Below are 25,676 nucleotides of genomic sequence, written 5' to 3' on the forward strand. Positions count from 1 at the left end.
CCGGGCTCTGGGGAGGCTCTCGGTCTCCCTGGGAAGGCAGAGATGAGCAGACTGGGGGATCTGAAATAGGAGCAATCAATCCAAGGAAAGCATCAGAGATAGCCTCTTTGGGTGTTTACTGGGGGATGCTGTGTTGAATTGGCATCGATGAAGGGGCAGTAAAGATTTCAGGGCACTGATCTTTCTTCAGAAATTCTTGGCAGGAGCAGAAGGTGGCATGATTTAGGGTGAGAAGTTTGTGTCTCAAAGTTCGACATATAAGAGTCTAGGGCTGTGGTCACAGCAGCTTGAGGAAGTTAACCAGGGTAGCCCCTGGGAGGCTAGGCTGCAGAGTACAGCAGTCCCCCTTATCCAGGGGGATGCTTCCAACACCCGCAGGGGATGCCTGAAACCGGGGATAGTACCCAACCCTATGTATGCTATGTTTTTTTCTTATCCATACATACTTATGATAAATACATACTTCATTTATAAATCAGGCACAGTAAGAGATGAACAACAATAATAATAAAATAGGACAACTATAAGCATATACTGTAATAAAAGTTATGTGAATGTGATCCCTTTCTCGAAACATTTATTGTACTTCTTGTGATGACGGGAGATGATAAGATGCCTATGAGATGAGATGAAGTGACATGAGTGACGTGGGCTTGTGACCTGGCATCAGGCCACTGACGTTGTGTCAGGAAGATCATTTACTTCCCCACCAATTGGCCGCATGCAGGTAATAAACTAGGGAAAGTGAAACCATGGATAAGGGGGACTGTTTGTTGTACATGCTTTTTAAAGCCAGGGCTGACTGTTCAGGTTCTGTGGTGTAGTGGTTAGCACATCTGCCTTACATGCAGAAGCTCCTGGGTTTGATTCCCAGGGGAACCACAAAGTTGCCTTAGTTCCCATTTAAGTGGGAGGGTGAAATTGAGCAAAAGAAAACAGGCTTATTTTCTATCTTTACCAATCAGGATCCTTTTACTTACTTTTATTTATTTATTTTTAAAGATTTTATTTATTCATTTGAGAGAGAGAGAGAGCACGAGCGGGGAGAGGGGTAGAGGGAGAGGGACAAGCAGCTTCCCCACCAGCATGGGAGCCCCACTCCGGCCCAAGACCAGGACCCTGAGACCATGACCTGAGCCGAAGTCAGATGCTCAACCGATTGAGCCACCCAGATGCCCCCAGAATCCTTTTAAATACTATTTCCTGGGTGTGTACAAACGTCCTGAAGTGCAGGTATTCTTTTTATCAATTTATGGCACAGAGAATAAGCTGAAATCTCACACCGAAGGTCCCCAGGTCCAGGCCCAGATATTCCTGATTTCTGTCCAGCAGGGCTGCAGGGCACTGAGAGCACGGAGCAGAGCAGGAGTCCAGGAGCCCTCTCCTCCAGGGCCAGTCCTGGGGTCTGTACGGTACTGTGACCTTTTTTCTCGGAGGCTCCCTGACTTCACCCCTAAGATAGCATGAGTCCTGGCTGCATTGTGCTGTGCTTGAGAGGTATGGGAAAGGAAGAAGTTTAGCCAAGTCAGGAATAGCCTAGGTTTTGATATCAAGAAGTCTGGGTTCTAATTCCACCTCCACAATGTCACTAGCTGTGTGATCTTGGACAGGCTCTCTTCTAAGCCTCTGTTCCCGTGTGTGGACTGGGCATAAGAATAGCACAGTCCCATAGGAAGTCTGCGCACATTGAATGAGATGATCTGTGGAAAGTGCTTGTTGGCACCGTGTCCACTACCTAGTAGGCACTCAACGTGTGCTCCTTGGTCCCTGGTATCGGAGTGCAGCTGTATCCAGGTTCTGCGGGAGCGCTAGGGCTAAGCAATGCTGCCTGTACCCTTCTCTGCTTCTCTCCCCTGGCCACTGACTCAAATACCAGCCACTGAAACACTAAACCTCATTAACAGGTGGAGTCACCTCTGAGTTACCTCCACAGTGCAGCGTGAACCCCACTCAGCCCCCCACTGCTTTGTTCTCTGGCTCATTTTCTGGTTAATCCAACAACTTGAACAAAAGTGTTCCCTCCCACCCCGTTCCCCCCCACCTCTCCACCCCACGTACCACCCACCAAAAGATGGGGAGTTGGGATCATGGCAGCCCAGAGGTAAATCCTGTCCAAGGAGCCCTATAGGAGAGCCCACAAAAGAAAGAGTCTCTTTGCCAAAGAAGATTTTTTATTTTTATTTATTTACCTTTTTGCTTACAGGCTCAGAATTCAAACAGAGGTTGCTGAATGGCCAGAACCTTGGCCCACCCCCGAGTACCCAGGGCATGTGGCCAGCACCAGGAGTTCAAGTTTCTGCCCAGTAGGCTTGTAATCTGAACTTTCTATTTCTAAAATCCCAGTTCTTAGTAGCCAGCACACATTCTGAGCCACGGAGTTCTGAGAATTATTGCACTTGTCAGCTGCTAGGTCACATGTCCCTCAGCCTGGTCCCTTCTACTGGTATAATAGTACTCATGTTAGAGCCATGAATTTCACTGTCACATGAAAATTGGCATCCCTTATAATACCACCCAAGGCTTGCCATAATCACCCAGAAATACACCGTCAGGCCTGTCATAATTAATCAATTTTCAGGATCCCTCAGGGTCTCCAAATACAATGACTGGTAGCAAATTAATAAATACTTTGGATCATCCCATTTAACTTCATCAAGGCACTGACCCCATGATGAAAATTTAGCTTAATTAGGATAATCTCATATTTAAAGAGTGCCTCAAAGCAAAGAAGCCCCCAGATTCCATCTCTTAATTTTCAAAGCTACAGCACATATCACTTAGAGCCAACTTTCAGTGAACAGGTATGTTTGTCCCCATTTTACGGATGAGAAGAGCTTCCTGCCCACTGACCTTTACAGAGCTAGGGGCTGGGGAGGTGAGCCCAAAGCTTGGGTTTCCCCCTTCGGGGTTGACTTTATTTGTTTTAATTTATGTTTATGGACGATCAGCAGCACAAAAATATATACAGAATGATTTGTGTGTGTGTGTGTGAATACCTATTTCGTGAATAGGGTATCCTGTGTACGCTGCGAGGCTGTAAATAGATGTCAGTAGTGAAAGGCTGGAGTGGACAAATATAGAATGTAGCTTGTGCTCAGCAATGCCGCACACCCCCACAGAGCCCCATGCTGGTATGTTAACTGGTCTGTTTGGAAGCTTTTTTTCTTTCTTCTTCTTTTTCTTCTTTTTTTTTTTTTTTTTTTGTTTAGTTGCATGATAGTACAAAGAGCCTTATGTTATGGTCTCAACACTACTATTTATACCCTGTGACCCATTAAGCACTGATTCCTTGGTTGGGGTTCTCCCAACATCTCGAGAAAAAAAAAATAGAAAGAGGGAAAAAATAGCCTGACTGGAAAAAAAAAAAAAAAAAAGGCAGTTCTCATTTACAATACTTGAGTCAAGAATTTGGAAACATGACCCTAGCCAAAGCCTTCAGAGGTCTCATATCAAATGTTGTTATTTTTGGGTGGCTTGAAAATAAGGCTGGTTGAGGCGTGGGCACCCGAGTGGCTGTCGCAGGAAGCAGGAGTTAGGGTGGGCCCAGGGCTCTGTCCAGAGCTGTCCCCATGTGGGGCGGGGACAGCCAGCTGCCGGGGGGGCTGGCCCCAGGCCTCACAAGAGGAATTGGCAACTTGGCCAGAGGAGAACTTCACCTTCCCTGGGTCGACCTCCCTCCCCTGCAGGGCGGTGTCAGACCTCAACCTTCCCCCTAGCTCTCCCAAAGGCAACCAGGCACTCTTTTCCTCCTAAACACGCTAGGAAATGAACCCCAGTTAAGTCTGACACACCACCCCTTCTCCAGGGGACTTCGTTTTATTTAAATAGGCAGTATTTCTCCTGAAAGTGAATTTCCTCTCCCCACCAGCCCGTTTGGGAAAAGTGCCCGCTGGAGGTATTTTTACGCTCTGTCTGCAGTGGGTGAAAGGAAACCCTGGCTTTAGCCACTCCCTGGGAATGCACCCCACTGTGGTGTGTCAACCTCAGAACTGAGGCACTGCCCATGTTTGGGAACGCAGCTCACTCGGCCTGTACCGCTGCATCTCCCTCCCAGCTCAGCATGACCAGCGCGTGCGCGCACGCGCACACACACACGCACACACACACGCCTGCACACACGCACACGCCTACGCATGCGCACACGCGCGCGCAGCCACGTAAGCACGCACACATCTGATTCAGAGACCAGATGGTTACCTGCTGTGTCACGGACGTTTTGTACACATTTTGGAAAATTACTCCGGCGGAGCCTGGGGGAGATGTATGGGCTCCTCTTCGGCAAAAACAATGCAGAAAAATATCAAGTAAACTTTCCGGAGCACCCACTGGAGGAAGAGACAGGAAGCCTAACCTCTAGGCTTTGCATTAGTCACGTGCCCTCAGAGTTACCTTCGAGGAAAAGGTCTTTAAAATGTTTAGACTCGATTCCTCTTTGTAAGGAAGTCGATGTTTAGCTGCCCAGGAACCCTGTAAAATAGAAGATTGTCCATTCTCGGCCCAAGCGTTAGGTTTTCGCGCCTCCGAGACTGCTCCCTGGCCACACGCGTCCTGTGTGTGTGTGCGCCCACCGGCCCTTCCTATGGAAATTCTACTTGTCTTTTCACCCAACTCAAACCCCGCCTTCTCCGCACAACTTTCCACCTGCCCCATCGTAAAGACAAGGTGCCAACACAAGCCAGAGGCAGCATCCCACATTCCAGAGAGTGCGTGAGGTTGCGGAGAGAGAAAGCAAGAGGGGTGGTGAGAGCTGGGTTGGAAAAGCCACAAACCTGAATTTCAGATGTTCTTGTCAGCCACATGAAGAGGTTTTTCTTGAATGGAGAGACAACGGGAAGCTGTGATTTTATGTATAAGGGTGAGTCCATGTTGCTTGTGTCCAAGTGATGTAACTAACGGCCGGGAAGTGTTTGTGGGTGCATAAACGAGTATTTATTGAGTAACTGTTGTGCAGGGCTCTGAAAACCTCTGTGGCAGTGTTAATTCATGCTCTGTCTTTAACATTTGGAAGTTGGTGTGGTCTGAATGTGCGTCCCCCCGCCAAATTCATATGTTGATTCCCTAGCCCCCAACGTGATGGTATTTGGAGGTGGGCTCCTTGGAAGGGATTAGGTTCAGATGACATCTTGAGGGTGAGGCCCCAAGGGTGAGGCGGGATTAGTGTCCTCGTAAGAAGAGTGAGCGAGACCAGAGCTCGCTCAGATTCTCTCGCTCTCTCTCGCTCTCCGTGCCACATGAAGACACACTACGAGGGCAGCCATCTGCAAGTCAGGAATTAGGCTCTCACCCCGAACCGAATCTGCCGGCACCTTGACTTTTTTTTTTTAAAGATTTTATTTATTTATTTGACAGAGACACAGCAAGAGAAGGAACACAAGCAGGGGGAGTGGGAGAGGGAGAAGCAGGCTCCCTGCTGAGCAGGGAGCTGGATGCGGGGCTTGATCCCAGGACACTGGGATCATGACCTGAGCCGAAGGCAGACGCTTAACCAACTGAGCCACCCAGGCGCCCCTCTTTCAGCTGATTCTTGATGCTCTGTGTTTAGTTTGGAGAGTACAGCTCTCATATATAAGAGATTGGCACCTTATAAATTGTTTCTTCAAAGACTATGGGAAGAAGAAACTCACTGTTTTTATTTCCATCTAGAACAAATGTACTTGAATTCTTCCTGCACATGCCAAAAAAAATAGAGTATGTTCTATGAAAGGTTATATGAAATATGTTGTCCGTATATATGATTTCCGACGGAAGGAAGACTTATAAATCTTCATCTGTGCCTCTCTTGCCTAATAACTTACAATGCCAAGCGTTGGTTTCCACCCAAGGTAATAGAAAGTCAGAGGGCCAAAAGGAAGGAAAGATCACAGGCATTCTTTATAACACCTGTGTGATGAGGAATGCCCAGGACAGTGTCTGGGCATTCTGGAGACCCAGGTGAGACTCCCAACTTGGGTACTTCTGCCACTTCTTGTCACCAAGAAGGGCTGGAGGCACGCAAGAGCTGTGTAGGCTTGGTCAAAACTCCGACATCGTTTTTATTCCTTTCCGAAATGTGTGTATTGTCTCAAGTTTAATTATGTAGGTAGAGGGGAGGCTGACCTGAGCACAAAGAAAACTTCCTTCTCTCAAAACAAAACAAGCAACAACAACAAAACAACCCCACACAAAAAATGCAAGTCTCTGCCGCCCCCAAGGATCCTTCTCTCAGCAGGACTAGAGGGGACTGGATTTCCTGCCCCTCGTGCCCCTGGCAGAGTCCAGGGCCCTTGAAGGCCTTCCTCTGTTGAGAGGCCATCTGCAGGCTCAGGAGGCAAAGGACGGGAAGCGATTTGGTTTTCTCAGCCCGAAAGCGAAGGCACATCCTGCTCAGATGAGGCTACCAGGAAGGCATCCCTTCAAACTTGTTTGCTCAGGCCCAGGACCTCCATGGTTGTGTGCATGTGCTCGGCCACCACTCCCGGTCCCCTGGCCGCTCCTCCACGGAAGCTCATGCCTACCTACTCCTCTCTCCTCCGCCTCCCTGTCTGCCTGTCCCCTCCACAAAGCCTCCCACCGGGATTCTCCACTCCCACAGATGATCACTGTCCTCGTGACTGAGGACAGCGATGCACCTGCAACACTCACATGTAATTCTGGATGATGTGTGCAAAACCGGCTAAGTAACACGGTCCACTCTTAACCTTACTCAGAAAAACACTGGGCTTGCCTTCCCGGAGCTCTGTTGGCCAGAGCTTTTCAACCTTCTGTGTGCCTGTCTGTCACCTGGGGAACCTGTTAAAAATCCAGATTCTGAGTCAGTAGGTCTGTGGTGGGGCAAGGGTGGGGGGAATCTGCATTTCCCACAAGCTTCCGGGCGATCCCAGGACCACGCTCTCAGTGGGAAGGGGTGGACCTCAAGCTCCTCCAGGCCACCGCCATGTCTAATGTGACTCTGGGTCCTCGGTGTTGGGGACAGTAGCTGGCACACAGTGGGTTTTTGGATGGAAGGAAGGAAAGGGGGAAGAATGGGAAGAGACAGCAGAGATTTTGATTTTTCCATTGACTAAGTCTTTCCTGTTCTTGACACTTACCACTGGGTGGGGGCTCTTGATTTTAAAACCCGAGACAGGCTCAGGTGAAGCAGATGTGTAACGCAGGCTTGCGGCGGGGCTTTTTTTTTGTTTTTTTTTTTTTAAGATTTTATTTATTTGACAGAGAGAGACACAGCGAGAGAGGCAACACAAGCAGGGGGAGTGGGAGAGGGAGAAGCAGGCTTCCCGCCGAGCAGGGAGCCCGATGCGGGGCTCGATCCCAGGACCCTGGGACCATGAGCCGAGCCGAAGGCAGACGCTTAATGACTGAGCCACCCAGGTGCCCCTCACGGCGGGGCTTTTTAAAGAGAGCTTCATCCCAGCTTCTGAGGGGTTCTTCCTAGCTACTCACAGATGTTTTTATGGCCCTCAAGGCTCGCTCCCAATCTGGCACATCCCTATGAGGATGCCAGAATTCCCTCAAAGGCCTGGGAGCTATGACGTGCCCAGAGGCACTGGTCACTAGAGAGAGGAGGTGTACTGATCACAAGCTGCTTTTATCTGGAGCTCGCTGACCAAGTGGTGCGGTTCCATGTCCCTGGGGAGCATTTGATGGACAGCATTGCCTTTAGAAAGTGATAGAACTTTTCTGTTGGCAGAGTTTGTATTAAAACCTCAAGACCCTCGGTCCTTTTCATCTCTGCTCCTCCTAATTTATAAGACAAAGCCTAAAGTACTTGATCTGTAAAATGCATCTTGCCAACAGCAGGCAGACTTACGGAGAGCCTCCTCGGCCAGGGTAGCTTTCATCTTGAAGAATGCACAGAGCCAGGGAGATAGGCATGTCATGCAAATGATTAGGTGGTAGCACAGATCATACGAAATTGGGCCAAAATCCCTCGTCATTATTTGCAGGAAAAAAAAAAATGCATTCTAAACAAATAATACGTTTTCAGTATGAAACTAACCTAATCCCAAACCATTTTAAAAATAGGATAAAAGAAAATAAAAGAAAAAAAAATCACTCTAGTACATTAATAACCACTGTTAAATACAACCACCATTAGCATTTTGTGGTAAGTTTCTGTCTTTTTCTTTTCCTGTGTGTCTGTTTTCATGCGTATACTAATTTTTACCTAATTCTGACATATGGTATGTGTAATTTTATATGCTTCTTTTTTTTTTCACTTACCTTTGTATCTGTTTTAAGTGTTTTCCATGTTTTGGTAACCTTCATTACCAATATTCTCACTTCCTGTATGATAGTCCATCGAATGCTTATAGCAGTGTTTATTAATTCAGTTCTTAATGCAGTGAAATGTATTAAGCATTTCAGCTGTTTCAAAAGTTTTACAAATACAGTGGTGGCAAAAATGTAATTTATCAAGTGTCTGCACATGGCATACGGCGTGTTTAGATTATTTAATGAGCTTGAAATCCATAACAGATGTATTGATGCGCAGATAGTTTTAAAGAGGTATATAACAGGTGACACAATTAAAGCATTTATCAGAGGATCTCTAGGAAGTAAACAAGGAACAGACGTGGCCTGTGAGCCTTTGCCACGGAGAGGGGGAAGGAAGGCGGGGAAGCGGGAAGTGGCAGGGATGGTTGCAGAGAGATTTGGAGTCCCAGAGGCCAGGGTGAGGGACCGCTCATCTGGTCATCACTGTGGCCATGAGCCAGTAACTTCCCTCCCTGCATCCCAGCCTCCCCGTCTAAATCAGAACGGTGCCTACCTCCAAAGGCCTGTGGCGAGGATGAAGGACATACATGGAGGCACTTAGTAGGGTGCCCGTCCAGGTGTAGCTACTCAATAAAGTTAGAAAACACTGTTGGGTCAGCAGCCATAGAAGTCGGAGAGCTGCCTACTCCCATCCTTCCCAGGCCTGGTGCTCTTGTACTTTATGTCTAGTTATTTTAAAGTTATAAGTCAAGCCAATAAACCATTTAAAAATTGTTCTGTCCTCCCCCTTGATATGCCTTCACAACACAAAATAGAAAAGTATTTGTAGAGCTATATTTTTTCTATGACTAAATATTAGCAAAATATCAAAGTGGGAGGAATCTGATCCTTTGCAAGTCTGTCTGGGATGTTGTTTGGCAAGCAATGTTTGGATGAGTAATAAGAATAAAGACATGAATTTACAAATGATTATATATTTATTTTTAAAGATTCATTTTCTTGCCTTCGTTTTGGCAAAATCATTAATTATATTCTTATAATCAAGATTGTCACAATCTGTGTTCCTTTGATAGCAATAATCTAACAGATTAAAAATAAATGTAATTATATTAAAATGTACAAAATTTGAATATATTTTAATCAATATGTAGATTAACGTTAATGTGAGAAGCTAGAAATTTAATTATTTTAGCTATGTTTTCAAAAAACTTATTTTTTCCAAAATAGTCAAAATTATCCATTGCGACCGAAATGCAAAATATAAATTACTTAGTGAATATCAAAAGTTAAAATTATTTAAATAGATCTGAACATTTTTAAAAGATATTTATTAAAGATTTAATTTCACCTCCATGTGTATTTTTATAAAAATAAAACGATTTGCAGTTCTAGCAAAGTTCATTTAGCTGCTAATGTCAAGAACTGCTTTTGCATAGCAGATATATTCTGTCTAGAACTGTATTTGTGTACAAAATTAAAGAAATATAAGTTATGTGATACTGCAAAATGTTAGCCGAAATGCATGTGCAACTGTTAGGCGTACTGTGTAATTTTTTCGTGTACCCCCAGAACCCTGAATTGGAATGTGAAGAGAAGAGAGTGGACTTTTGGCACTATTGGGAAGTAATTCTTCATTATGCAAGAATTTATTACATCCTTGCTATAGGAGGGGAAGAATTAACAAGGTAAAGAATTTGTCTTTTTTCTTTTCTCAGCATTTCTGCTGCCCTAGTCCTCTGTACACTCCAAAGTCATGGTCATCTCCAAAGTCAGCAGTGGTGCAAACACACCTTCTCAGTACTCGGTACTCAGATGCAGTGCCTTTTCCTTCAAGGACAGAGATGAAGGAGGTGGCCCTGGGGCCTGAGCAGTGTTGGGCACAAGAGTGGATGTTTGGGATTGCAGGTTGTTGTGCCTACAGTGACCACTGGGTCTCCACTGATACGTGTCTGAGTCTGGCATCAGAGACTCTCTTGTAAAGGCAACTGCAATAAAGAAACAAGGGATGTTATAGACAGATATGTATTGGGATAAATTTTCTGCAGTGCGCAAATCCTTCTTGCAACTACCATTATCCACATTTGTCCCCTCATTGACTTTGAATCTATTCTAGAGCATTTCTCAATACCTTACCCACCCTAGATGGCTTGAGGTTTAAACACCAGGCCTCTGTCCGTTTTGACAATTTGTTAGAAAAGTAGGGGAGAGAAGCTCCCTCCTTTCTCACCACCCGGGCCAATTCCAGAATTTGACAGCCAGCAGGAACAGAGCTGCCCTTGGAGGGAAATACCGTGACCTAGAGCAGAGGGTCAAAGCTCGGAGAAGGAAGAATAGGTCAGCAGGTCCAAATGCAACTCAGAGCCACCACTGTGTTCATTAAGAAACTCTTTGTGTCTCACCCTTTTTTCATTATCTCTGAAGGTCAGTTGAGCTTGACTTCCCACCAGAAGCTTCCAGACATTTGTCAGGGGAACAAGACTCCATGGAAAAAGGGGATGTGTTTGAATGGGAGGCAGGGATGTTTGTAGGCTGTGCTGTGATAGAATGATGTCACTGTCCGCGGAGCTGGGACTCAGGAGCCTGGGGCAGGATAGAATAGCAACCTGAACTGGCCAGGAGAGATGGTCAGGGCCGCCAGAGCCAGAGGAGTGGCCCAGTGTCCAATTGTCTAGGAAAGGACAAAAGGCAGTGCACTAGGCTTTGAATTCCTTTAGAAAAATAGTCACCTTTTTTTTTTTTTTGAAATTAATACATTTACCACCTGTATCTTTGATTTCTAGCCTACTTTATAGGACTCCTCCCAACCCTCGGCTTAATCCACTGTTTGAATATCTTTGTTTCGAAATTGTAAATTCTCTCGCTTTAGGTTAAAGCAGTGACCTCCTTTCCCTCCGCTCTTCCTTAGCGTTCAAATCATCCTTCTCCCAAGGCGTGTTTCAGGGCAGCGTCTCAATATGCCATGTGTTGTTTTCTGTTTAATATGACTAAATCATTATATCCTATAACCTCGATATAGATGGGCTTCAGGAATATAAAGACTGGCAGAAAGGCAGGGAGAAAGGGAAGAGAATAAATCTGTTTCCCTGGGAGATGATAAGTCACTTCAGTGTATCTCTCTTGAGAGCCCACTATGTGTCTGATACTGTCCTAGCACTAAGATTGGTAGTATATCTTCTCCCGAGCTGCTCATAATCTTGAAGGGAAGAGAAGCCAAGTATACAAATGACCATAAATTAAGGGAGACTGAGCCGAAGTTATTAGAGAAGTATAGTCCAAACTGTTGGCAGCTCTTTGTATGGATCCTTAGGTTTCCTGATGAGCATTTGAACAAAAGAGAATGAGCAACATCACAAAGCGAAATGCTGGCTGCCTCGGGATCTCAGCTGTGTCAGATAGGGTTTGGGATGCTAGGATGACATGCGTGGCTTCCTTAGGTAGGGAGTGGGCAGCACAAAGGTGGTTAAGCAGGGAGGAGTATGGTGAGAGCATCCTTTAGGAACATAAATCTGGCAGCGGAGTGCACAACAGATTCAAGTGAAAGGAGTAGGAGACAAAGAGGCTTCTCAGAATGTACGATGGCATCTTGATATGGAAGAAATGAGGGTCCAAGCTAAGAGAGAAGATGGGACACTAGCCAAAGAGTTCTGGGTTTACCTGTAGGGATACACTCCATCTTCAAGACCCAGCGATCCTCCTACACCTGTCCATGTCTGTTTATGTTTTATGCATGTAAATTGCAAGCATGTCCATTGCCCACAGGTGCGGGCTCTGTTGAGAGCATGATCATCGTGACTTGCGTCCCAGGTTGGGACACTCCAGGCATTGTCAGGGATAGGGGAAATGTAGGAAGAGCACAGCCCTGTTGTTGGCTGTAGGTGTAGGTGAATCCCATAGACACAGTAATAAACACCAGAAAATTCTAGTGAACTGAAAGAATAAAAGAAAGAGCCAGTATGCACACAGCACTGCCAAAGACCAGCTGGGCAGGAAAACTGGAACACTGGGAGAGGTTTGAGACCACAGCCTGCATGATGCCTCCCTCTGCCATCAGGAGATAAAGCATTGCTCAGAGATGTTTGATTAACTTCTGTGTTTGGAGGGATTCCTGGGAATCTGGGTCTGAGGCTGCAAGGAGCATGCAGGACATTTATTGGAGAGTGTTCTTGGGACTAAGGCCTGCTGAGGAGTGGAGGAAGCTGACCTAGGGACAGGGAGGACTGAAACTCTAAAGCAGTTGCAGTCGTTCTGGAGTCAGGATGGCCCTTTGAAGTTGGCCCCAGCTGAGGCTAGAAGGCTGGGCTTGCATGCTGTATCCACCAATCACTGGCTGCCTGCTTCTGGAAAGGGGGGTGCGTGGGGCGGGTGCGTGGGGTGGGGGATCTTAGTGACTCCCATCAGGCAGGAGCGGTTCCTGGAAAGAGTCTCAGTTGTGAGCCGTCAGCAGCCAACTCTTCCAGCACCTGGGGGGAATGAGAGCCTCTGTCCTGAAGGAGAGATCTCAGAGGCACGCCCCAGCATCATCTGCTTTCTGAGGATTCGTCTTGTCTGTTTTGAGACTTTTGGGGTGCAGGCTGGTAGAGGGAACGCTATCACCTAGAGCTCTGAGCTCATCAAAGCTAAGAGGGGGTGAAAGCCTGCGGCTGAGGGACATAGAGCATCCAAGAGGCACAAGCAAAGGGGCATAGCCTAAAGAGAGGTAGTTGAGGGTAGTGGTAAGCGCCTGACTCTGGAGTCAGGCGACTTGGTCTTCAGTCGGCCACGTGGCAGCAGTGTGACCTTGGGCACATGACTTCACCTCTTTGTCCCTCAGTTTCTTCAGTTGTCAAATAGGGACAAAAATAGTGCTTACCTCATCAGTTGCTGAGACTAAATGAGACAATGCCTGTGAAGTGTGTCGTGCTGGCCCATCATAAGCAGGGCTCTGTGGACGGTGGCGGGTGGAGGCCTCACGGCTGCGAATCATTTCTCGAACTTGGAGAGAGGACTGAGACAAATATTGGGAGCCAGAGTCCTCATCCATGAGGTCTAAGCGTTAGGGAGGTCAGACCAAAAACAGAAGTGAGAGGTATGTTCCTGTAAGGTTGGAAATAATTCGCAAACTGTAAGACACACTGTAGATGTCACTGTGGTTGGGGTGTTCTGCTGATTGCTTTTTTGGGGGAGGGAGGATATAATGTTCATAACCAATAGAGCCTGGAGAAGACAGCCACAGGGTAATGAACATGAAAGTGTAAGAAGTCCCTGGTGAAATTGAGCTAAGCAATAGCTCTCTTCTCTGAGTGAGGACAATGTTATCCTTTGTCCCTTCACATATGAAGGGCCTTTTTTGTGTCAGATCCTGTCCAAGGCTCTTAAGATCTAGAAAGAAAGAAGATGAGCTCCATTCCCTCAAGGTGTTCATGACACCTGTTTGGTCATGTGTATTAAATTCTTTTTCCATTGGTAGCAAAGGATTTGCACACATTCGCCCAAACTCCATCTCCCAGTCCCTAAATCATCTAGCTAAAGCCCTGATGGGAACAGTAAGATCCTTCCAGGGCGATGACATCCTAAATTATTGCAGTCCTGAGTGTGGCGACAACCTCTGGCTGAGCACCTCACATCAGGGTGGTGATGCCCAAATGGGACGCACACCAACACATGTTTAACTTAATTAAATTGGAGTTGGAGAGTGGGACCTTCTGATGAACAGACATTTCAAAGCTTAATGAATTTTAATTTATCAATCGTTCTTTTATGAGTCATGCACTTTTTTTCTGGTTGGTCTAGTTTTAAAAAATCTCTCCCTGCTCCATGGTCAGAAAGTTTGAAAGGTTTTTATTTTTTGGTTTTTTTTTTTATTTATTTTTTGACATTTGGATCTGAAATATAACTTGAATCAACTTCTTTGATTGTGTGAAGTAGGGATCTAATGTCTTTCTTCTTTGTAAATATGTTTTTTTTTTTTAAAGTAGAGGACACTTCCAAGATGGCAGGAAACGTGAATGTGTTACAAGAAAGAAAAACACCAAGCAGAACTGGGTTAGAGGCACTAGGCATCCAGCTCTTGGTTTTGGCTCAGGTCATGATCTCAAGGTCATGATATTGAGCCCCGCACTGGGCTCCTCGCTCAGTAGGGAGTCTGCTTGAGATTCTCTCTCTTCCTTTCCCTCTCCTCCTCCCCCTGCTCACGTGCTCTCTCTCTTTCTCTCTAAAATAAATAAATCCTAAAAAAAATTCACAGTTAGCAAAGGATTCACATGTGTGCTTTTTCACAATGTATTTATGACCACCTTATGCATGTAACTGAGATTCACAGAAGCTCAAGGACTTGTCCAAGTTAACACAGCTAGTGAGCACAGGACCATATATAAAATCTGGAATGTTTTCTTAGTGTGGTGTTTTTTCGACTACGCCATCTCTTAGCTTAATCTCAATTTTCCAATGGCTTTTATTATATAATTAAATCTGCTAAATCTGTTTCTATCTCTCCATCTATTAGCCTCTATTTGTCCATCTACCAATTTATCTGTCCATTCATCTACCCATTGTTTATACATTCATCTGCAATGCACTCATCTCCTATCCACCTACCTAAATGGGAAGGTAGGGCAGGTGCCAGGAAGAGTCCAGGGAAAGTGGGAGGCCACTTGAATTCAGCCAAATCCCGAGCTCACCCCCAGCCAGTTGCCTAACACCATGCAATTTACCTTGTCCATTTGCAAGTCAGTTTCCACATCTGTAAAATGAGGAGTTTGCAGGAAATGCTTTTTCAAGTGTGCTCTGGTTCTAACATGATTTCCTTCTAACTTGACTTTTCAAAATTTTGTCTCTAATGCTATTTTATTCACTAAAAGTAATTTACTTCACCTCTGTGCACCTTTTGTCTACAGCTCCCCCTCATGCCCCTTACCTGCTTCCTTGATTGCAAGCAAAAAATGCAGAGCTCGCAGTCACGCAAACAAGAGGCTATTGGTTTATACAGTTGAAGTACCGGGTTGATCATGGAGTTGAAGCGGTAATGAAGAGACCCAGGGTCACTGAGCTGGAACTAGGAATTCTAAGTAGCCATCCGTATTTTATTTCTGATTATCCCTACATCTTTTTCTTTTCCAGCAAAGGCAGGCCCTGTCCACACCATGGGAAATATGGCCCCTGGCCATCCCAGATAAGCAACTTCAGTAGAAAAATTCTTTCTCATGTTGTATATACAATAATTGAAGGGGAAGAGTCTGACTGTCCTCCCTCAGGCTCTGTGGTTGGGGTACAGGATGATTGCAGCCAAAGACCCTTTCACCTATAGCTCTAATGGAACCTTGTGGAATAGAAGAGCAGCTCTTCCTCCCCAAAAGATGCTGAACAGGCCTCCAAAATATTCTTTACACCCACTGATCAAATAATAAAGTCCTGGTGGGCAAAAAAACAACTTGGGAAAGTTAAGGTAGAATAATGGTTAGGATCACGGGCTCTGGAAACAGTTTTCCTGGATGAATTCCAGGAAATTCACATTTACAAGCTGTGGGACCTTGACCAAATTATATATTCTCTTTAAGCTTCACTGTAAAATTAGGAGAATAATATTACCTCTGTCAACAAGTTATTGTGAGGATTAAGTTGGTATAAAATGCCAAGCACAACGTCAGGTTGTCTATTACTACCACTGCTACGACTACTAGTATTAAGAGCCTACAACAGATACGTGATAAATAACGGATTCTGAGCTAAAGTGATGCCTTCTAATGCCTGACCTAGAGCTCTTCCTGGCATCCCATGGATGAAGGGCAACTAAACATTGGGAACATTGGGAGGTGGGAGATGAAGCAGCTGGGGTTGAGTGAGCAGCATTACGACACTGGCATTTCTGAATCCTTGTCACACGCCAGTGGCCCATGTCCCCTCCTTTTTTAACCTGTTCTTTAAAAAAAAATTATTTATTTGAGAGCGAGAGAGGCAGGGGGAAAGGGACAGAGAGAGAATCCTAAGCAGACTCCACGCCCAGCGTGGAGCCCGACATGGGGCTCGATCTCACGGCACTGAGACGACCAAGAGTTGGATGCTTAACTGACTGTGCCATCCAGGAGCCCCCCCCCCTTTTTTTTTTTTACCTATTCTTGCCCCTATTTTATAGAAGAGGAAACTGAGGCATAGAATGATGACCTTCCAGCTGGGTAGTAGAGGCTCCTTTAGGGGCATTGCTGGTGTACTGACAGAATCACAAGCAGGTTTTCTTAGGTCTCTGGCTAGACAGGACGGGCTCTGATGTCTTCTCTCTTCATGGCGCTTGCCTAGTGTGTGCTATGGGGCTCGCGGCTCGCCCTCCGTCTTTTCAGAAAACACACGGGTGCGTGTCGACAACGACAGTTGATGGAGAAGAAAGCAGAAAAAAAGTAGAAAGAACTCAGGCGCCAGCACGTGTGGGGGAATTTGCAGATATATGGATACACTTCCCCAGATAAATCACCTGAATGGCTGCCACTATTGTTCATGAAATGTCCGACTTTTATGCAACCGTGGGATTGATTTCTGTTGCAAAGGAAGAGTGAATGTAGATCTACTTGAAACTTTGTCATTCTCCATTTTTACAACTCAGGAATTTCAAAATAATCAGGGTGTGTTAGGTCATCCATAGACCTGTCTCTCTTTGTTACTCAAGCCCGCAGTCTGGCAACCGGCTCAGCATTTCTGTAGGGTGCCTCATTCCGTACCTGCAGCAGAGCAGTGACTCAGCCTCTGGAATCACTCCCTTTTCCCCAGGATGACTTGTCAACTTTACTTCATGGCTGTGTCATGTTTCTTGCCCTGTGGCTGATAAACAAGGCAACCCAGTCAGGAAACCAAAGCAAATTCCCTACTTCTGATTCAAAGCGGGAGGTCTGCCAATGCAGACCTGGAAGACAGGCTCCTTCACCTTGCTTGGTCCTCTCAGCGGCCTCCCTCCCTTCCCTCATTCCTAGCCCCCAGGAGAGGAGGACAAAACCTTGAAGCTCTTTTTACCCGAAAAAAAAAAAAAAATCTAGGAGCATTGATGTTACATGTATCAAAAAGGAGAAGGCTTATCTCGTTGACTTATTTAAAGTGAAGCATGTGTTTCTGTGAGGTTTGAAGTGCCTGGTGTTTGTAGAACTGGGGTTCCGGGCTAGGATTCTCTGACTCCATCATCATGTGGAAGTCTGTGGTCATGGAGACAGCATGGTGTCATGGATACAAAATGCAAGGATTTAAGGTTTCTGAGCCTTGCTTTCCATATCTAAAAGTGGGGATTAAAAAATAATTCTTGGGGGTGTTGTCGTAAGAATTAAATGACAGTCCACACCATTCACACACTAAGCAGACGTGAAACTATATCCTGGATTGACGTGATGGTGACTCTTCTCAAGGACTCGGTGGGTCACGCTCACCATGATACTGGTTTTGGCCTTAATTGTTTCAACTGGCAAAACAGAGATAATTACATTGCCACTAAGTCATGTTTTCAGAAGCTTGGACTAGTGAAGTATAAATTAGTAGAACCTTTCTGGAAGCAATTTAGAATTATCTATCGAATAAATATATATATATCCTTTAATACAATTTTACTCTCTAAGAATTTGTTATGAGAAAGTAGTCAGATGTTATTCATAAGTACCTTAACAATGACATTGTTTATAATATGAAAATTTACGGGCAACCTATAAATTCCACATAGGAGATTGGTTAGGTAAATTATTATACATCTATGTGGAGGAATAGGGTCTAGATAGCCATTAAAAATCAGGTAGAAGAACATTTATTCTTAAGGGAAATATTCATTTCTGTATCACTAAATGAAAAATGCAAACAGTAAACTGGGGTACACTGTTTGCTATTTTTAATAAATAAGAAAGGCACATATACACAAGGAAAAAATACTGAAAGGTACATATCAAAACATTAATCATAGTTTTCTTTGGTTGGAATTCAAGTGATTTTTGTTGTCTTCCTTTGTGCTTTTCTGTATTTGACACATTTCTTTTACTGGGTATACTTTATTTCTTTAATTAGGAAAAAAAATGATTTTAAAATATGGCCACTTAACTCATCTGGTTTTCAAATGAGTTAGTTATAGTTTAATCCACGATCTCTACCTTTAAAATGCTTCAGAGCGGGGGTGCCTGGGTGGCTCAGTCAGTTAAACGTCCAACTCTTGATTTCAGCTCAGGTCATATCTCAGCGTTGTGAGATCAAGCCCCGCGTCAGGCTCTGTGTTGGGCGTGGAGCCTGCTTAAGATTGTCTCTCTCACTCTGTTCCTCCCAACCTCCCCACTCTCTCTCTCTCTCTAAAAAAAAAAAAAAGCTTCAGAGTGACTTTGAAAGAATTTATAAATATGTGCATAGAAACAAGGCTGAGAGGAGACACCTCAAAATGTGCCCAATATTATCTCTGTGTGGTGGTTTATGGGTAGTTTTATTATTTATATTTTCAAAATTTCTATAGTATACATGTACACTTTTATGAACAGGAAAAATGCTATTAGAGTATCTGAAAAACTGAATAATTATTATTTACTAAGAGTAATATTTTCTCAACGCCTTCTGTGATTTCTGCTTGATTTGGGCTTTTTTTCTTCTCTGAATTTAGTTTATCTTGCAAGTAAATAAGCCAGCTCCGAGACAGCCCCTGTTTGTCAGTTTCAAGAGGTCTAATTGGAACAAAATCTAATTTCTTTTCTTTTTAAAACCTTTCATTCATATTTCAGGGTGATTTTAATTTGTAATATCAAGTTATTCAAAGCCCAAGGCCTAAGATGCCAGAGGGTAGACCGTTCTCAAGCACAGCCGGCTGAATCCGAGGAAAAGCCTGAAAATCTCCAGGCGATTCTAGCCTCCCAGGATTGTCAGCCTGATTCTAGATCAAAGGGGCTCAAATAAATGCATTACCTTTAGACTACTTCTCTCCAAGCCTCAGATCCACTGGACGCTCGCCCATCTGGGCTGAGACCTATAGGCAGCTGTTTTTGGAGCAAGGGTGTCTTGAGGTCATAGCTAAAGCACAGATTTCCATGTCTGGTAAAACAATCAGCATGTGTTTACCAACACGAATGATATTTTCAAGGTCAATGCTGGGTTTCTAGCAAAAGAAAAAAAATAATTGGTATTCAGGATAGAAAAAAGCAAATACAGTTGCAGGCCTATTGTAAAAGCCTCTCTTCAGCACGCGATTTTAGGGATGACTGTCATGGGCCACTCCGCAAGGCCCACGCACAAACTGGATCTCACCCTGGGCATAGGTGAATGCATTTGGGACCAGAGTACATTTTTTCCCCCATCTTTTTTCCTCTGCTTAAAGGGTAAAAGTTATTTTTATATTGCAACACAACTCTTATTGACAAATATGAACAATGCTGACATGTGCTTAGGGTAAATACCGTCCCAGATAAGGAAATGAAAAACGAAAAAACTTGCAACGTGTTTCCTTCAGTGTGGCACCACACGCAACTCGGTGGCTCAGGCCAGAGATCTGGAAGTCCTCCTTGACTTCTGTGCCTGCCTCACCCCACCTCCACTTCCAAACTCTCACCGTGGATTTCTCTCCACCATCTCTGCTCCTGGCTACTGCCCCCCCCCCCCCGCCACCGTGTCCATGTGCAGACCCACCTCACCCAGCTTCCAGAGCTGTCCTTGTGGAATGCAAACCTAACCACCATTCCCTCTTAAAACCCGCTCCTCTCTGGGACAAAGCCTGAGCTCCTCAATGTGGCCTTTGGGCATTAACTACTGCTTATCTCTTTAGCCACCTCTACTACTCCCTCTTCAAACTCAAACTTTCTGTCTTGCCCTAGACCCCAGCAGGGCTGGGGCCATAAATAGCAGGACCCAGAGTGCAGTGAAATATCAGGCCCCTCGTTCAAAACAAAAATTCAAGGATAAAATGAAGAATTTCAATATGGTGACCACAGCGCATGAAGCTCCAAGCCTGGGGCCTGTGTGATAGTTTGGGTCACATGCCCATAGGAAGCTACCCTGACCTGCAACATGTTTTCACCTCAATTTCCTTGCTCCGATGGTACTTGGTCTGGAATGTCCTATTTTCTGCTTCTATCATTCTCTCTCTTCCTTATTCTTTAAGATTCACTTAGCTTGGGTGTCTTTGCCAAGAAGTCTCCCGAAACATCCCTCCTACAACCCCGTTACCAACTGGGGTGGGTATTCCTCCTCTGAGTGCCTTTTAGACCAGTGAGTCCCAAAGGCTGAGCCGCCAACTCCCTACTGTATAAACACCTGGAGTGGTTTGTGAAAATGAATCTGAGTCTCAGGGCATGGAGCCTAGGCCTCTGCCCTTTGAAAGCTCCAGAACAGACGTGCTCGCACACTGAAGTTTGAGAACTAATGCCCCCTGCCTAGTGTCCTTGTCAGTCAAGCCTGTGTTCAGCTCCTTTGTTTCCTTAACACCTAGCACCGCGCCTGGCACTCCATACATGTTGATGCTCATTTGCTGGATTGAGCTAATTCTCCCAACTTTAGCTCTGCCTTCTTGCCACTTGTGCTTCTCGCTGACTCCTGGGTCCTTGCGGCCTCCTCCCTATTTCTTTCAGAGTGAAAGCATCTCCACATGGCCTCTTTGGCTGGCCCTGGGCCTAGGAGTGACCCGTGGGGTTGGCCCTTTCCCCATGGAGCTGCCAGCTGGTGTGTTATGGTCAATCCTTGGCTTCCATTATTCTGAACCCCACCGGGAGACCCCAAGCATGTGCCATCCCTTCCTGAGGAGCTCCAGAAGGAGACAGAAAGATGATGCTCTCTCTGCAGATGTGCACGTGAGAGAGAATCTCATTTTCTCTGTGGTTGAGAGCCCTCATGTGAGACCCCCAGGCAGGCTGCAGGCCAAGGAGATTGCAAATGGCACCACAAGGCCCCACACCGCTCACATTACACGAGGCAGCAGTGAGCTTGGCTGTGAATGTGTTTGCCCCAGTCCCGGCCCACGTGTGGAGAGGTTGATTCCAGAAGTCCAGGGAGCTGTGCCCAAGGCCTGAGAGAGCTCCCATCCCTGTCCCTCAAGCCTGAGCTTGCAGAGCAGCACCCAGATACTGGAAAGATGTGGATGACAGACCACTCCAGCCCTGAGGCAAGATACTGGGTGTTTCCTTGAAGGGAGTGGAAGAGGTGCCTGGTTGGGGGGGGTGGGGAGGGTGTACAAAGAAACAACAACAGCCTGAAATTTCCCGCTGTCATTCACTCCCAGCTTCTCTGGTGGACATAGGGAGTGGCGGGTGCAGCTCAGGAGCTGCCTGCCTGTCTCCCATGCTGGGCTCACCTCAGCTCGGCCCAGAGGTCTCAGCCGGCTATACTCTCAAGACCGCCTCAGGGCTTCCTAGATCCATGAGCCCTGCAACAAGCAGGCCACCTCCAGCCCTTGGGTCTCCCCATCGCCCTCCCTCAAGGCATCTGGGGCACCCTGACACCAGCTTCTCCTGGGCCTATTTTGAGGCCTATCTACCAGAAGCTGGAAGACTGCCTCACAAAAACTTGGCCCTCTCCCTCCTGTTTTGATTCGTGCATTTGCTTTGTTTAACAAATATTTTATGGCTGTTGTTTCAAAAATTAGTTCTTTCTAATTAGGGGCATCATCACATTTGGATCCCGTGCCAGCCAAACTAGGCAAAAATTTCTAAGCCTTGAGGAAGCTGTTACAGGGAGAGGAGCCCTGTGGCTTCTGCAGCGTGAAGGAGGACAGGTCACCCCACGGACCATTAAGCAATTGTCTGGGAGCCAGTCATCTGGTGGTCTAGGAATGGTTGCCCGAGTAAGCAGATGTCTCAAGGATCACGAGGTGATCGGGGCCACTAGTGAATCCAGTGCTTCAGCCACACACAATTTCTCACTCTCTCCATGAAATTTTCCTTCATCATCATCATCACTGACTGTGAATAGCTTCAGTGTATTGAGTGCTTAATATGTGCAGGGCATGGTCTTAAGTGTTCCCCTTAAAGAGTCTCATTATATCCTATAATAACCCTGAAGTGTTGCAGTGATCAACCCCTTTTATGGATGGGGTGTTGAGCCTTAGAGGTGCAAGTCACCCGTCCCAGGTCAGACAGATGTTAGGATTCAAAGCACACACCATGCTGTCACCGTGGTGAACATCTGCATATAGGATTCCCTCCAGGTGCAACCTGGTTCATGGACCACTTCCGCTTCCCAGCCTCCCATCAGCAGACGGGGGCTCGCAGTTAGCTCTCTGCAGCACCCCCACGTGCATTTATATTTCTGTCTACCTGTGGTAGAGTAAAAAACATGTATCTTTGGTCTTTGTCCCTGGTTCCTGGCACAGAGGTCTTAAAACCCTTAGGATTTCCTGAGTGATGGGAATGTTATTTATACAGGACCTTTTGATTGGGACGCTTGGGTGGCTCAGTTGGTTAAGCATCTGCCTTCGGCTCAGGTCATGATCCTGGGGCCCTGGGATCGAGCCCCGTGTCAGGCTCCCTGCTCAGCAGGGAGTTTATATGCTGATGTTTAGCTGAGTTTTTATGCTGATGAGGTGACTCATGAGGACTCCCAGAGGAACCAGACACATGATTAGAGGGGGACCTTTCAGCCCCACCCCGCCTCATCCTTAACCTCCAGAAGGGGAGGAGGGACTAGGGATTGAGTTCAATCACCAATGGCCAAGGATTTAATCAGTTATGCCTACTTAATGAAACCTCCATTAAAAACCCTAAAGGAGGGGGGTTGAGGAGTGTCTGAGTTGGTGAACACATTCATGTGCAGGGAGGGTGGTGCACCCCTAGTTCCATGGAGAAAGAGGCTCCTGTGTGGGGGACCTTTCCAGACCTCACCCTGTGTACCTCTGCATCTGGCTATTCATTTCTATACTCTGTAATAAAGTGTAATCTAAGTATAGGGCTTCTCGGCTACTGTGAGTCCTTCCAATGGATTATTGAGCCTGAGGGCAGGAGATGGGAAGCCCTGAACTTATAGTCAGGTGGGTGGAAGGACTGGGGACGCAGTTTATAGCTGGTGTCCCATGCGGGGGCAGCCCTGTGGGGTCTATGCTAACTCTGGGCAGTTGGTGTCAGAATTGGTTTGAATTGTAGGTCACCACCCAGCTAGTGTCAGCTGGTTGTGGTTGGAAAAACCACCACACCACCCCACCGACCAGCTAGCTTTGCAGGTCTGGGGAGGGACTGGAGTTGCTGGTTAAAGGACATTGGAGTGGGGGGCACAGTCTCTGGAGCGCCACACGGGCTCAGCATTGTTCACCCTCCGATCTGCAAACTGCAGACTCTTAACCTTGAGGTGTGCCATCTGGAACCTCTCTTCACCTTTGGCTGATGGGACAGATACTCACTGGGTTGGTTACAGTGAGTGACGAGTGGTGGTAAGTTTTAGTACACGACGCCTAGGGTCACACTGGTCCTTAGTAGCAGAGCAAGGACTGGGCGTCCCAGTCTTGTGACCAGGACTCCGTCCCTCTACCTCACCATCTTTTATCTTTCCAAAGTACCCTTCCTTATTTGATGCCACAGTTCTGATGGGACCAATGCAGAATGGAGTCACCATGAAGCTGTCGTGACTCACTGCGGGACACACCATGACCGTGGTTTCCAGCTCTCTCACCTCCACTCCGCACTCCAAATTGGACAATTTTCCATCAGGTGGTGACTGGCCCTTGAGTGTTCGCTTTCCCCACCCGCCAGATGTTGTGAATCATAAACCCATCAGCCTCAAGGCCTCTGTCCTCTGAAGATGCAGGCTCTGAGGGCAGGTGGGGAGAGGGGAGATTCCAGCAAGGCCCCACTACCGTCAGCAGCTTCCATGGCAGAGAGGATTCACCGGGCCAGGTGGGTCCTGAGCTTGGAGGCCGACTGGGTGTCTGTCATCAGCTCCCTCCTGTCCCGGAAACAGCTTCTTCAAAAGGGTCTGCAGCAGCGGCTGCAGTGGGGAGGCCGGTTCAGAGCCTCTGGGGCTGTTGGAAGGTGGGGGGAGGAGGAGGAGGGGAGGGGTGAGGAGGAGGCCTGGAGCCCTGCCGCCTGAGTGAGGCTGGTGACACGAAGAATCTATCAGTCTTGTGTGCAGAGCCAAATATGGTGCTGGGGCTCAATAAGTAATAAACAATGGTCACGTTGCTGGCTTGACAAGGAGAGGCATTACAGATGAGAGCCAGGGCCAGCCTGACGTCACCGCATGTGGCCGCTTCCCACCATGGGCAGGAATTCCTTATTTGTCCTTATTGAGCCCACACGTGCTTTCTTCTTGATGCGCTCAAAGCAGGAAGGGGAAACTGAGGCCCACGCGTCACTTCAGAGACGGGTCCCCCGGGGTGTGGTATGAGCTGAGCCCGGGTCATGTCTTGACTTGCTTTTGGCAGCATTGGCCACACACAGCCGGGCTCTTAGGGGCAACAGCAGTAGATGTCATGGCTGGAAAGAGCCAGAACTGGGACATATTCTAGTAGAAGTGGTTGAAGCACATTATTAAAATGTGAGTTTTCGACATCCCAGGACAGCTGTTTGTAGGGGACTGGGGAACGCACAGAACCCGAAGGCTGGCCTCTCCTTACAGCGCTGGGTGACAGGCTGGCTGGAGACAGGCCCTCACACATACGGATCTGAGAGCAGAGCTGAACTGGTGGCGTGCGGGAGGGCTGGCGGGGCCAGGATGCCTCCTGCATCTTCCTCCTGCGCATCAGGTTCAGGCACTGGCCTCTGAATGAGGTGGGACCTGTCCCTTTCCCCGTGCCTGTCTGTATTTGGGCCTTCTTAACAATGAGATTTCTCTGCAGCGCGTGTCCTATATATGTAACTACAGAGAAGAGCTGACAAGGGAGGTAGCATCACGTCGTGGTGAAAAGAGCACAGGATTTTGAGCCAGAAAGACCTGGCTTTGTGTCTTAGAATCCCAGCTGTGCCCATCACCCGCTGTGAGACCTTAGGGTGTTCAACTCGCTCCCCACAAAATGGGGCAATCTCTCCCTCTCTGCGGGGTTTTCGGGAGAGTCAGAAATAGCCCTCCGAAAGGGCCCAGCGTGGTAGGCTCCCAGGAAATAGAGCGGATATGGCTCTCCTAAACTGAAACGATGAACCACCTGTAGGCTGATATTGGCTAGAGCCCCTCCTCCCTCCTGCCGGCAGCTTTGCGGTTCCGAGCTCTCGAGAACGGGTTGTGGCTTTAAAAATGCAGATGCCTTGGGCAGAAGAGAGAAGACTTCTCGAGGAAAGCCAAAGGGCACCGCGTTCGACTGGCACGACTCTGTCTGCACTCTGATGGCTGTGCTGCTGGGCCCAGAATGCTGAGTAGGGAGCCGGAGCGGGGCTGCTCTGCGGGGCGGGGGCAGGCCCAGCCGTGAGGCCGGGCTCCATCACCGTCCTTTCCGGGCTCGTCATCATCCGGGATGTGGGAGCCCCAGGTGGGGGGGGCAGTGGAGAAGCATGCGGTTCCTGGGCTGCCCAGAAACTGCTCGCGCCACGTAGCCACCATGCTTGTTGCAGGGAGGGATGGTCACCATATGCCTTTTGCGCCATCACGTTGATTAGACCCGCTCCCGT

General features: G+C 47.0%; 1 non-coding gene across 1 annotated transcript; it reads left to right on the forward strand.

Annotated features, from left to right (window-relative positions):
• Positions 1-809: 809 nt before the first annotated feature.
• Positions 810-882, forward strand: TRNAV-UAC. The gene has a single exon. It is a non-coding gene; the product is annotated as a tRNA-Val (tRNA).
• The last annotated feature ends 24,794 nt before the right edge of the window (positions 883-25,676 follow it).

Source organism: Neomonachus schauinslandi, chromosome 6, assembly GCF_002201575.2.
Source record: "Neomonachus schauinslandi chromosome 6, ASM220157v2, whole genome shotgun sequence".
Taxonomy (NCBI): domain Eukaryota; kingdom Metazoa; phylum Chordata; class Mammalia; order Carnivora; family Phocidae; genus Neomonachus; species Neomonachus schauinslandi.